Source organism: Protopterus annectens, chromosome 4.part0 (genome assembly GCF_019279795.1).
Source record: "Protopterus annectens isolate FY-2018-M chromosome 4.part0, PAN1.0, whole genome shotgun sequence".
NCBI classification, from domain to species: Eukaryota; Metazoa; Chordata; order Ceratodontiformes; family Protopteridae; genus Protopterus; species Protopterus annectens.
Window position 1 is genome coordinate 87,833,380 of NC_056733.1, and position 15,171 is coordinate 87,848,550.

At 36.9% G+C, this 15,171-nt stretch overlaps 1 protein-coding gene across 1 annotated transcript in view; it reads right to left on the reverse strand.

Annotated features, from left to right (window-relative positions):
* Positions 1 to 15,171, reverse strand: part of TBCD (tubulin folding cofactor D) — a 3,708,267-nt gene that overhangs the window by 963,556 nt on the left and 2,729,540 nt on the right. The gene's annotated exons all lie outside the window — the stretch shown is intronic.

A 15,171-nucleotide genomic window follows, 5' to 3' on the forward strand; every position in this document is an offset into this window, starting at 1 on the left:
GCTTCTTGTGCATAGGCTCAACTGTGAACATCTTCTTCTTTCATGCTCGGATGGAGATTAGATCTATCAACTCATCAGCCAGGGGGACTACCCAAGAATTAGACAAGCCAGAACCAAAAGCCTCAAGGAAAAACTGACTCCTCCAGAGAAGGTACTTATGAGAACCAACCCCCTTTCTGTTTGAGAAGTTAGAGAATCTGTCTGAACAAGGAAACAGTTCACTGCCAATATTCAAATAAAACAACCAAAATAATCACCAAGAACGTAGTTTTAATGAAGCTTTCGGGCACACATCCCTTCATCAGCATATACAATCACATCTGAATGTTCTTTATATAGAGGGACATTAAAAAGCACATGATCAGAACCAGCCTATAAAAATATACCTAAAACAATTACATCAATTACAAAATAAAATATAAAATCTAGTCTATATCTCTATACATAAAAACTCTAAAAATGCATTCCTTGCTATATATCTAGCTAACTAATAACTTATACATATATTTAACAATTATATTATTTTATTTCTAATTGTTTTTTAACTAAAACAGGTTTTATGCTTATTGCACTATTAAGACCTGGACTTAAATCTGCCTGTAGTCTGATTATCCAACCTAATTCTTTCAACTCTATAGCATTATTTATGTCACCCCTCTTTGCATTGTTTAACTACATCCACTACTCTAAATCTAAAACTATGATTCTCAAATTCCATAATATGCTTATATAGGGCATTTGTTTGTACCTTCCTACTTATTTCTGACCTATGTTCTATAATGCGGTCCTTTAGCCTGGTAGTTTTCCTATATAAAATGCATAACAATGCGTACATGTAGCGATATACACCAATCTATTCAGTTACAAGTTGCTGCTACATAAAATGTATATTCCTTATTTGTGGTTGGATGTTTGAATACACAATCTGATTCTAGAATATCTTTACAGCAGGTACAATTCTGACATTTAAAAGTACCCAACCTATCATGTTCTCGACTGTAAGTTTCCCCAAAATCTTTATAGCATAATATGTTCTTTATAGATTGGTGATTTCTATATGCAAATCTAGGTTTAGGGCCTACCAATAATTCTATTTCAGGCATTGCCATCAATATTGGCCAATTTTTTTCAATAATATTAATAATTTGATGTGTATAACCACTATATGTCATAATATACCTAATTTTTTGTTCTTGCCCTATTCTTTTTACTATATTTAAATCATCAGTTCGAGTTAAACTAACGCTAAATGTTGGTTTGAACATATTTTGTCTTCCTACATTCACTTCTTCCATAATATTATTAACAGTAGTCACATTATAACCATCAGTTATAAATTCATCTTTCATTTTTGCTATTTCAACTTCATATTCTTTATTATTTGTTGTTAGTTTGCTTACCCTAATCATCTGTGACTTGACAATTCCATTAAAAATGTGTGGGGGGTGCATACTTGCTTTTTTCAAATATCTCACTGTGTGAACTTCTTTCTTATGTATCCTTGTTTCCAACCTTTCATTATTTTTATATAATTTTACATCTAAAAACACTATACTTTGTTTAGAATAATCCATCTTGAACTTTAAAAAATTAGTTGTGTTGTTTAGATAGGATAAATATAGCAGCAAATTCTCCTCAGTTCCTTCCCATACAAAAAAACAATCATCCACAAACCTAACGTAACTTTTAACATATATATTATGTACATTATTGTTGCTTAATATGTATTTTTTCTCCCAATAGATCTAGTGTTGACTACGAATTTATTTGTATTTGATGGTATCCCTTATAAACAACAAACAGGAGTAGCAATGGGAACCTCGGTGGCGAATACGTTTGCAAATCTTGTGTTATATTATTGGGAGAAAAAATACATATTAAGCAACAATAATGTACATAATATATATGTTAAAAGTTACGTTAGGTTTGTGGATGATTGTTTTTTTGTATGGGAAGGAACCGAGGAGAATTTGCTGCTATATTTATCCTATCTAAACAACACAACTAATTTTTTAAAGTTCAAGATGGATTATTCTAAACAAAGTATAGTGTTTTTAGATGTAAAATTATATAAAAATAATGAAAGGTTGGAAACAAGGATACATAAGAAAGAAGTTCACACAGTGAGATATTTGAAAAAAGCAAGTATGCACCCCCCACACATTTTTAATGGAATTGTCAAGTCACAGATGATTAGGGTAAGCAAACTAACAACAAATAATAAAGAATATGAAGTTGAAATAGCAAAAATGAAAGATGAATTTATAACTGATGGTTATAATGTGACTACTGTTAATAATATTATGGAAGAAGTGAATGTAGGAAGACAAAATATGTTCAAACCAACATTTAGCGTTAGTTTAACTCGAACTGATGATTTAAATATAGTAAAAAGAATAGGGCAAGAACAAAAAATTAGGTATATTATGACATATAGTGGTTATACACATCAAATTATTAATATTATTGAAAAAAATTGGCCAATATTGATGGCAATGCCTGAAATAGAATTATTGGTAGGCCCTAAACCTAGATTTGCATATAGAAATCACCAATCTATAAAGAACATATTATGCTATAAAGATTTTGGGGAAACTTACAGTCGAGAACATGATAGGTTGGGTACTTTAAATGTCAGAATTGTACCTGCTGTAAAGATATTCTAGAATCAGATTGTGTATTCAAACATCCAACCACAAATAAGGAATATACATTTTATGTAGCAGCAACTTGTAATACGAATAGATTGGTGTATATCGCTACATGTACGCATTGTTATGCATTTTATATAGGAAAAACTACCAGGCGGCTAAAGGACCGCATTATAGAACATAGGTCAGAAATAAGTAGGAAGGTACAAACAAATGCCCTATATAAGCATATTATGGAATTTGAGAATCATAGTTTTAGATTTAGAGTAGTGGATGTAGTTAAACAATGCAAAAGAGGGGGTGACATAAATAATGCTATAGAGTTGAAAGAATTAGGTTGGATAATCAGACTACAGGCAGATTTAAGTCCAGGTCTTAATAGTGCAATAAGCATAAAACCTGTTTTAGTTAAAAAACAATTAGAAATAAAATAATATAATTGTTAAATATATGTATAAGTTATTAGTTAGCTAGATATATAGCAAGGAATGCATTTTTAGAGTTTTTATGTATAGAGATATAGACTAGATTTTATATTTTATTTTGTAATTGATGTAATTGTTTTAGGTATATTTTTATAGGCTGGTTCTGATCATGTGCTTTTTAATGTCCCTCTATATAAAGAACATTCAGATGTGATTGTATATGCTGATGAAGGGATGTGTGCCCGAAAGCTTCATTAAAACTACGTTCTTGGTGATTATTTTGGTTGTTTTAATCTGTCTGAACAAGCCATCTTTAATGGGGGGATCAAGGAGGACCCTCTCCCTCATCAAAATCAGTGTTGGTGGTAGGAGATTCCTCAGGGGAGTCCAAGTGCCTATTTATACACTTGTGTTTCTTGTGTACCTCTTCTGTGGGCTGTTCAGAAGAGGACTCAAACTGACAATCTCTCCTGGAAGAGCAGACTCTAGCCTCCTGGAAACTGGCTGTCCTGACGGGACAAGGACAGTAGGCTGCAGACCCTGGGAAATCCTACAGGGAGGGTTGCAGCTGATTCTAAAAGGGTATACCACTCTCTAGACTGAGAGAGTACTCTCTCAAAAGCCTTGAATGTTGAACTTGACAAAGACCTGGAAAGCCTCACTGTAACAGCCAAAACTCATAAAGGTGGCTCAATCATAGATGCCATTCAGCTGGGATGCAAGGGTGATGCTGGAGCAGAACTATCAAGCACCAATGCTCCTACAGGCAGGAAGGGGGCTGAAGATCTCAAACATGATCCTGCCCTGTCAGAGCCGATACCGATAGTTCTGAAAGTTTCACAGCCAAATTTGTCAGAAAACTCATCAGAACTGAAGAAGTTTGGAGTCTTGGCTCCAATGCAGACCTATCCTGGACAACAGTCAGATCCAAGGACTCCAATCTGAGAGGATGGATTGGAGGAGGAGCCAGTAAAGAGTGAAAGGAAGAAGTGGTTCCTCTGGATCCAACATTAGTCAGAGCTGGTAGGACCCACAATTGGATTTGGGTCTGAAGGAATCTCCTCATCATCCTGTCCATGTTTGTTTCAAAGAGGCTCCGAGAAGACCTAGCTGACCTAGGAGATGAAGTGGAGGAATGCAGTATGTAGTGCAAATTAGGTCTGTCCTGTAATACTGGAGAACAGAGCCTAGTGGAGATTGCATCCAGACAGAATCTGGGAGGCATATGGGATCCAATGACTACTGGGTCCAAAAAGAGCACTGGATCCGAAAGTCTAGAAATCTTAGCACCAAAGCTGACAAAGGTGCTGGATCCAGAGAACTTTTCTTAGCTGATTTTGACTTTTCTTTATGTATGAATCCTTTTGCTTCTCTTTAGATCTATTATACCCCTTTTGTAAAGAAGATGGAGAAGGGGAAGAAGCAGCAGCAGTCGCAGCAGGCTATCCCAATCCAGACAGAAGGTTTTTCCCCCATGTAAAGCTGGAGGAGCCCCCTTTAAAATAAGTTTATTCTGTCTCTCATTTATGGCCTGCTGACCAAATGCCTCACAGATGGAGCAGGAGATATCCAAGTGCAAAGGCCCTAAGCAGTGTATACACTTGTCATGTGCATTCAGATTAGATAGCTTGTGAGAACAAGCTGAGCACTTTATGAATCTAGAAGGCTTGTTTGCCATCCTCACAGACAAGCACAAGGTCAGGGACACTGACAAAAGAAATTTCTCTTAATAAACTAGAAATTATCCTAATGAAGGAAAGCTATGTTTTTTTAACTAAGCCCCAATTCAGGAGCAACAGGGAAGAGAAGAAAGGAAGAAATAAAGAGCAAAATGGTAGGGGAAGAATAAGCAGAAGGTGCTATTAGGAGGGAGAGGAATACAAAAACTAACAAAGAAGTCAACTCCAAAAAGAAAGCATTTGCATTTCTGAAGAAATTTCACACAAAATGTTCCTGAGCATCAAGATCCATCAATTTCATAATTTTCCCTGAAAACAATCAGGGGTTTTCCCATGTGTAACAGCTTTAAAGATAATGCAAAACCAGTTAGTTAGAAGTAAAGTTCTCTCCATTTTTTAATGCTATGGGGATAATAATATAAACAGGTGCTTTTGTTTGTTCTTGTTCACCCTTCGCCTCTCTTTTTCTTAGTTCAGTTTTGAGAAATGTAGGCACTGCAATGAAAAAAAACAGGAGGGGAAGGGAGGGGGAGAGTGGAAGGGTCTGGTTAAGAACGTATGACAAAAGAAAAATCAGTCTGCTTTTTCCCATGCTTGCATAGGGAAATGACTGGGTAAAAACCCTGGGCCTTATCCAGTAACAAGTTTATACGAAACACGTAAAAGAAAAGATTCATAGATTCATCACCCAAAGACTCCCTATGCTGTGGAATAAAATCCCGGTATATGTGAGGCAGAGCACCTCGCTGGCCTTGTTCAAGAGAAATCTTGACCAATGGATGGGAGATCGCAGATATACCCCAGGGATTACCTCAGTGTCACTGCTCGACAGAGGCACAGCAAAATAATGGGTATAGTTCCCCATACTAAAGGGGTGGCGTAAGCCACAAAACTATGGGCTAGGCTTGTAAATGCCCTCGGGCAGATAGCCTAGTATGAACCTATGAACCTATGAAAAAGAATATTGAATATTGTTAGGCTTTTTTTCTGATAAATAAGGCACCCTTAGCAGTTTTGTGTCTGGTTTGTATGTCACTAGAAGACAGTTTGATAAAGCGAAATGGCTTGGAGAAAGTGTTTACTGAAAGCATTCAAGTGTTTTCTCAACTGGGAGAGTTATAAACATATACAAAATCAAATAGCACTTACTAATAGCACAGGCTGTACCATCCGTCTTAGCATGACTAACCTTTCTTTTTGGTTAACATTAGCCTGTCTGTGTAGCTATCAACTTAGAACTTATGCTCTTATTAGGAAGCAAAAATTTAATATTTGAATATGTACATCATCTTTGTGTGTTATTGTTTAGTTCATAGGCTTTAGGAGGTTTTTTGGGGGGTTGTTTGTTCTGTTTTAGGGCTTTCAAAAAAACCCAAAAAGTTATGTAAGATGTGACACAGGCGCAAATGGATATGACATGAAACAACTGTATGAAAGACCATCCTGCGAACAGTATATACATGTAACATAAAAGTTGTAAGTAGACATTTAGCAAAAGAGGAGTTATATACTGTAATAATAGCTATATAAGAAAATGATGCTTTCTGTAATGTCTTTTAATCTGAATGGTCTTACAGATAAATATAAAAAAGAAAAAGTAGTGAACTATATTAAAAAATGTAGAGTACAAATAGCTATACTACAGGAGACACAGCCGGAAAGAACTGAACATATGAATTTGATAAAGAAAGGTTTTCAGGATGGTTATTCAGCAGAATATCTGGGCAAAGGAAAAGAGGAATACTTATATTAATTGTAAGAGGAGCTCCAATAGTGGTAGAAGAGGAAAAGAAAGATAATAATGGAAGATAACACAGTACTAAGGGGCTACTGGCTAGGAAGAAGGATTACACTGCCATGCATTTACATCCCCCCTAAAACGGTATAATAGAGCTTAAGAAAATTCTGGGAGAAATAATCAGCTTTCAGCAAGTTGTTGTGTCTTTCGGCTTTTCCCAGTTATGGGGTCGCCACAGCGGAACTCCGGTCCGCTAATGATTGGCAGTATATTTTTACGTGCCGAGTTGCCAGCCCTGACACACAACCTTCAACGAAGGTATGTGTATTCACGCATGTCTCCAGACAGAAGATGCTCTAGCTGAGAATCGAAAGGGACAACGTCTTACTGTGAGGCGACAGCAAGTAATATTACTTATATGTGGAGACTAGAACTTGGCTTGCAACAGTGAAGATGTGTCTGGGAGGCTTAGAAGGGAAAATATAATGTAGATATTTGAAGAAATGTATGAAAATTTTTGCCTTGGAAGATGTTAATTCAGTACTAGGAATTCAGAGTGAATTTACCTATTACTCACACAGATACAAAAAGTGGCTAGGCTAGAGAGATTTTATAACACACAGGAACATGTGCATTTAATTGAAGGTCTTGAAACACACCCAATAACTACGTCAGATCATGCACCAATAACAACTAAAATAAAAACCCAAGGTAATGAAATAAAAATGAGACACTGTCACTTTCCTACTTATTGTTTGAAAAGAGAGGAATGGGTTGTGGAATTAATTCAGGAGCTACTAGAGAAGATGGAATTACAGTCTGAAAACATAGCAAAGGAGTAGGATAAAATTAAAGTGGAGTTTAAAACTAGGTTGGAAATAAAGGAAAGGGAGATACGGTTAAACAGTAATAAGAATTATATAGAGGGAATGACAAACGTTAAAGTATTGCAAAACAGAGGAAATCTCTCAGAACCAGAAAAGGAGCAATTGCAGAATGCTAAACAGAAAATAAAGGATTACCTCAATAATATGCACAAGTTTAGAAAGATTGCTGTTAAGCAACTGTTTTTTGATAATAATTCTAGAGCACAAACACTTTTAGCACAACTCAGGCAACAGAATGTGGAAAGGGCAGTCACCAAGCTTAAGGAGCCTGTAACAAGGAAGATAACAAGAGACCCTGTAGAAGTATTAGAAATATTATGGAAATGTTATGAAAATTTGTATAAAACAGAGAAATATGAAAATCAAGAAAAGGTACAAATGGAAATGTTTACGGAAGAATTAAATATGACAAAGTTAGAGGTAGAGGAGGCTCAATTACTAGCAGGACAGGAAGGGATGAGACAAAAATGGCGATGTATAACCAATATACACGAAAGTTCCCAGAAATAGATGGTATTGATGTGGATATTTGGAAGTTAGATCTGAAAGGTTTTGTTTAACAGTATTTTAAGACGAAGAGAAGTATCATCATCCTGGAAGAAGGTGGTGGCAACGGTAATACCTAAAGAGGGCAAAGATCCATTGATTCAGCTTCATAAAGACCCATTTCAATACTAAACCATGATTATAAAGTGTTTATGTCTATAATGGCTAAAAGAATGGCAAAAGTGATACCAAAATTGATAGATATGGATCAGTGTGGTTTTGTGGAGGAGAGGCAAACATTTGACAATACTAACATAACACTGATGATCCAGAGGGAAGCAGAATGTAAGAAAATACCACTTTTATTGGTGGATCTTGATGCAGAGAAAGCACTGGACAGAGTAGACTGGGACTTCATGAGCAGGCAATGGAAGCATGTTTTTTGCCTGATACAATTATAAGGTTGATTAAAAGAATATACGAGAGATTGGAGGTGTGAATTAAAGTGGGTGGGGTCCTCTCCGATAATTGCTGCTTGAGTACAGGAACGAGGCAGGGTTGTCCTCTTCCCCTTTGTTGTTTGCATTATATTTAGAACCTTGGCAAAGAAAATAAGGAATTCAGAAGTTCAAGGATATAATTAGTATGGTAGTCAGGAAAAGCTGGCTCTATTTGCAGATGATATTAATTTATACATGACAAAACCAGAAAGACACATTACAGTCTTGTGGAACATTTTAAGACAGTTTCATATCTTCTCGGGATACAAAATTAATGAAGCTAAAACAAGGGCAATAGCAGTAAATTATATACCCACACACAAATTTGTCCAACAGTATCATGTATCAATATTTATGGGGACATAATAAAATGAAGTATTTGGGAGTATGGATTAGAAATGACTCTGTGGTGGCAGCTAAGGACATGTGGGAAGAGACTAAATGGAAGTTGCAAAAATTGAGAAACTGGAAGTTTTGTTATATGGATATGGATATTAAGATACAAGCCATTAAAATGTTTTTAATCACTTTCGTCTTATACACAGGTCAGGCATAGTTTTATCAACCGGGGAAGAAGTTGTGGATAGCAATTAAAAAAGAGTTGAAGGATTTTATCTGGAAAGGAAAGACAGCAAGGGTCGAGTGGGATAAGCTGATTCTACCAATAGAACAAGGTGGACCAGGCTTACCTAATCTGAGGGGGCATTTTACAGCAACACAGTTAGGGCTCTTTTACATAGCACAAGCAGAAAACTATAATTCAAAGTGGAAAGGAATGATACTGACACATGGAGGAAGCAAAATAGCAGGGAGTATTCTAAGAGCCAAACCAGCAAGAGAATGGAGAAACGAGATTTTGCCGATAGGGATGACTGTGGTCAAGGATACAGATAACAGGCAAGAGGGGGCTGGAGTTTATTGGAGAAAACTGGCAACGGAATCAAGGTATTGGGAGCAAATAACTAGAAAGGGAAAGATAAAAGAATAGGAAGAGGCCAAGAGTTTATTTGGATTGCAGGTTAGAGACTGCCTTCCCTATCAAGGATTGATATCAGAGTATTGGTAAAGAGAAAGAAACAGGGGGCTCCTTAATTAAAGACCAGCATTGGTAGAGTTTTTAAAAGAATCTAGAACAGAAACTGCCATCAAAAAAGGAATAATTAGTAAAGCATATAAAATATTGCATGATAATTATAAGAATCAATCACAGGAGCTTAGAAAGGATTGGGAATAGATACTGGATAAGCCATTCATAAAGAGACAATGGGGGGATATATGTACATCTCCCAAATATGCAACAAAGTCTAGAAGATTTAGAATATTTGCCTGGAAGTGTTTACATAGGTATTTTTATACCCCAAGTAAACTCTAAAGAAGTTTTCCTCAGGTGGACAGCAAATGTTGGAGGTGTGACGGGCAAGAAAGAGGTAGCTGGAAACATATTTTTTGGGAATGGAATTAGCTGGCAGACTGCTCTCTCAGAGATGCTGAGTGAGCAGATTGGACTGACTGGGGAGATGATTTTTTTTGAGTTATGCTATAGAATCGAAATTGCCTAGACATAGTAAACCTTGCTGAGTCTACTTATGGTGGCTGCCAAAAAAGCAATTACTAGAAAATGGAAATTAAAGTCTAGACCAACTTTACTAGAAGTAGTGAATATAATAACAGAGATAAAACAACTGGAACTGGGTTCTTTAAAAAAGGGAAGGCGCAAACGGGTCTATATTAGATAATCGAACGTTCAAAAGTTTGACTACCATATGGTCGACACCATATGATCGAACTTTCAAAAGATTGAATATCTAATAAAAAAAAAAATAAACTACACAAAACGCCTACCTGAACACTCTAAGCAGGGGGGCAAGCCCCCTGCACCCACCACACCCCCCGCTCTTTAAATATATCAACTCCGAGATTGCACTACAGTGCAGAAAAGGGAAATCTTCCCATTCTGCACTGTACGGAGATCTCCGTTACAACATTCGAACATTCAAAAATCCGATCATATGGTGTCGACCATATGAGATTCAGTATTTTGAATGTTTGAACATTCAATATAGACTCAAGCAAACTACACAGGAAAAATGGGAATTGTGAGAACAATATATGCAGAGCAGGAACGAGTTTTAAGAGGCAGGATTTGAATGAGCCATATAATGCTTAACTGACAATGACTGGATGGTTTACAAGAGATGTATAATGCTTGCAACTACAGTTGTTTCAATGGTGTCTGTGATATAAACTGTTTGCAACTAAAGTGGTATCATTTTGTATGTTTTTCATTTATATCAATGTAAGATTGTCTTTGTCATATGTGAAAATGTAATAAAGATGTTTGGGGGAAAAAAAAAGATCCATCAAACAATAATGGTGCAAACAAGGTCTGTGATAGCTCGATCTCTACACAAGGATTATGGGTAGGAGGGAGGTGTCTGAGCATCAGATCCAAAAGTTAAAAGTAACAAAAGTCATATCCAAGACCCATACGTTGAGGAACGGACAGAAAGTACATCATCGGATTGTTAGTTATGGTCATGACAGTCGTAGCTAGGACAAATAATGTCCTGCGGAATCCAAGATGAACACCAAAAAACAACAACAAAAACTCCAAAAAGACCTTCAAATTAAAAAAAATCCTTTTGTAACTAGAGCAAAGAGCTTATACTAGCTCCATGACACAGTTACAAGCATGCGGGCACACGAGTACACACAGACTACAAACACCTAAACACAATTGTTTAAAAAGTGTCTATATCAGCCATGGCTGCTTAAATGAATGCTGTCACTGCACCTGCTACTGACTGACAAGTCATCTGAGGTGATGACTGCACCCCTGACAGCTTCCGCCCAATGCATTCACACATTCAAGCATTCACACCCACCTCTGACCTCACGTTTTCCCTGCTCTAGCTACAAGCTCACTTGCATAAGAAATCAAGCTCTTCCATCATGGTTAACTGATAAACCACAAGGCTGCCATTTGGTGTGCTGGTAAAACAGAACAGCATATTTCTGCATTAAATGCTACACATAAATAATCTAATTAAACAGAATGCTCAGACAGGATTTTAAAAGTAATTATTAGTAAAGAAGTTAAGGCCGTCACACTACTTCCTATTAATCAAGGGTTTGATTCCCTCAGCTTCAGATACTTACTGCGCGACTCTGAGAAATTCAATCTGCCAAAAAGCCTGCCCTGGGGCAACTGGAAAATTGAGCTAGGTTCCTCAAAGGACTCCCGGTCTGCATGCCTAGTAACTAGTATGATCCTACTACATAAGTAGTTACAGATCAAAAAATGAAGATTGGAAACAAGCCGTACTATAAATGGGGAAAATGTGCACAGTGGAAGGGTCCATGAGTTGTCACATAGTATGTTTGTCTTCCTGAGACATGGAAATATATGTTTTCATGTACACCATTCCTGCTTCAAGAAAACAAGTGCAAAAGGTAGCACTCCACAATGGACATTGTCATCACTGCCGATACTGACAGTGTAACCAATGGTCTTATAACAGAAAGTGAAAGTAATGCAGATACAACTGACAATACTAAGGAATGTGCTGCTGAATAAGCAGATGGATGGTATCCATATGCACAGAGCCAGCACGAATGCCTACTTCTGATGTCAGAGCAGACTGTCACAATGCATGGATAAAGAATTTGGTATTTCCCAAACAGCAGAAATATCCTTTGTATGAAGGAAAGCTGAAAACAAAAAGTGGTATAAAGTGCAGTATTCATAACCAGATGAAACTTCTGGAACCATAGATTTAGCTGACTTGTCAGGAGTTGAAAATATTTGTACTGAACCAGTAGGTTCTGAACAGGATGACAGATCTGTATAAAATTGTGCCTGAAGTGAACTATGCCTCTTTCTGTGATGCCAAATAACATGAACTATGCAAATGGAAAAGTAAGACAGTGTTTTAGAAAGTTAAAAATGTGGGCTACTGCCACATTTTTGTGAGAGAGCTTTTTACCCCTAAGATGGCCGCCTATGACCACACTGTGACAAAAGTATTTCTATTACATGCCTCTGAGTTTCAAATGGTTGAAGCTTCAACATGAAGAAAAAAATGGTTGGAACTTGATCTAGACATGCATTCATACATACATACATTTTCTGCAGGGGATCAAGCTCTACCACTTTTCATCCTCCTTGCCAACCTTCAAAGGTTGCACAACTTGGAGGAAAAAGAAAAACACATACTGTAACACTGCCAGAGCTTGAACAGAAATGATAATAGCTGGGATTTTCAATAGCAAACCCCAACCAGGAAGTTAATACTTGACAAATCAATGAGTTGAAACCTTGTCCACTTAAGACTCATTGAACAATTAGGTAATGGCACAAAACCTATCTAATAACAAAAGTTCAGAAGGAATTGCATAGTCTGAAGCTTCGTAAAGACCCTTCCACAGGCTCTTCAAAGTCAACAAAATAGTTTCTGAGTGCTGGTTAAAAATAATGGAAGTTTCACTCCAAATATATGAAGTCATCTTCCTTACTCTGAGCTAAACTGTGTTATGACAACTACATTTATCCTTGCCCTGAAACAAAATGTGAGAGGACATTGACAAAATTTAGAAAAAGTATATGGATTGGAATATTAAAGCCAAAGAAACTTTGCTTTGTCCTGGCAAGGTTATGATTAGTAGTTCTGGTTTGTCTTCTGCTGGTGTAATAACAATTGGGTGGGTGGCTCAAAAGACTTTACAAAAACAGTGATGTCCCCAAATAAATATGCCTTTCAGAGCTACTGTGAGAGATGCAGGACAGTGTTTGTTTCTATAGTCTGGAACTAGGTTCTTCTGGTGATCCAAAATATATGTACAGGAAAATCTATCTTTAAAGAGTTCATTCTGTCTGGGTCCATGGCACAGTGGGATAACCACCCTGACAACAATCAAGGTGACCAGTGTTCAATGAACAACCCTGGAACCAGAAGAGCCACTCAGTAATGGGGCCTTGGTCTGTTTTCTTCTCCACAGGGAGGGGGAGAGGATATACTCAAACAGCATACAGTGACAGTGTCATTTCTCAAACAGAAACTGGGGAGACCACCTCCCATGTTTCATAGCTGGTGAGCAAGGCTGCCTCTCTTGGCACCATCCCTTCTGAAAGTGAGGGAACCACCACAGTGGGCAGCCAACTGCATGCATCCTTGCCTTGCAGAGTTGAACATGTAATGAGGAAGTCGAGCCAAAAAAAAAAAGAAAGCAAAAATCCTGAACTACCCCTGATGGCTGCCCCTCTGAGAAGACTATTACCAGGGGGCAAAGCCCGCTCACTTAGGGCCATACAGTAGACAGCCAACTGATGCACGGGTACATTTGAAACAACTGGCTTCCTTACAGCAGACCGGCAATCCTTCCCCTTAACTGTTCAAATGAACAGCAAAAAAAAAAAAAAAAAAAAAATTGATGGTAATGTAAAAAACCAAAAAAATGCACTTCTTGACTGCATCCTCTAAAACTGCACCAGAGGCAACTGCCTCCCCTTTGCTCCACGCTTGCTACACTACTGAGAGGGGGCTTAATGATCAGCATACAGTAAAGGCAGAGAGAGCAATAAGCATTCATCATCCTGCCCATGTAAACCATGTAATAAGTCAATCTGGCTCGCACAGACTCAAATGTTACTCATCTCAAGACAGACAGTTGAAATTCTTTGTTCTAAGACACAAAGCAGATCAAATGCAAGATGGAGTCAAAATGCTTACACAACACAGACTATAAAACTGAAAATCAGCTAAAAATAAAAATATTCTGCACACACAGTAGTAGCAACCGTTGATTCATAACAGTAATAATCATTGCAGACTTTTTTCACACTAAGTTAACTTTAAATAAACACACCCTTACGATACCTAAAATGTTAAGTAATATGACAAACAATCCATTCAAAATCAATAAATAATTTTTTCCATCAGGAAATGAAATGAATTAGCTAAAATATCCAATGCTTTTATTTATTTCTCTTTAACACACACTTGACATTTAGATGCTCCTTTAAACCTGAGGGAATAAAGCATTCAGAAACACCTGGCATGTGTATTTCTTAAAACTTGAAAATTCCTTCCTAATGCCCCTGCTCCAAATCATTTATGCAAAATCTTTCCCATAACATAAAAATATTTAAATTTTTTTACAAATCAAATTGTGCATTCTCATCACTGTGCTTTGATAAAGCATACATTTTTGTGTTTAATTTCCTTCTGGCATGTCCCACGTAGAATGCGTCATGCACAGCACATCCTCTTACATGATAAACAAAGGAAGAAGTCAAATTAAAGTATATGGGTGCTACGTATTAAGACAGTAAAGGAAGACATGTTTTTCACACAAACACATTTATGTGCATGCATTACATCTGCAGCTGCTCTTTAACCTGCTCAGTTTAAATGTTTTAGCTTCCACTATATTGCTATTGCCAAAGATGCCCAGACAAACTGACCTTTTTGACACATCAAAATTAGAAAGCTGTATACTTTAAAATGCAAAATAGGCATTACAAATTACATGCTTGTTCTCGATGTAATGTTTGAATCTAACATTGTGGCACCAAGCAAATCCCACAGCACTGCACATAATATCTATAAAAATGGAATGAAGAAAATGAACTCGTATAATATGTGATTTTGAAATCTCATCAACTAGAAGATGCATCCTTAAACTGAATTTGTTTAGTGATTACATCACTTAGAAATCAGCTTCACGGCAAGACTCAAGATGGATATTTTCATCATGTTGATGAAAAAATAAGGAAAAGTTTCACCCGTCTGCTGTTTGTCAAAAA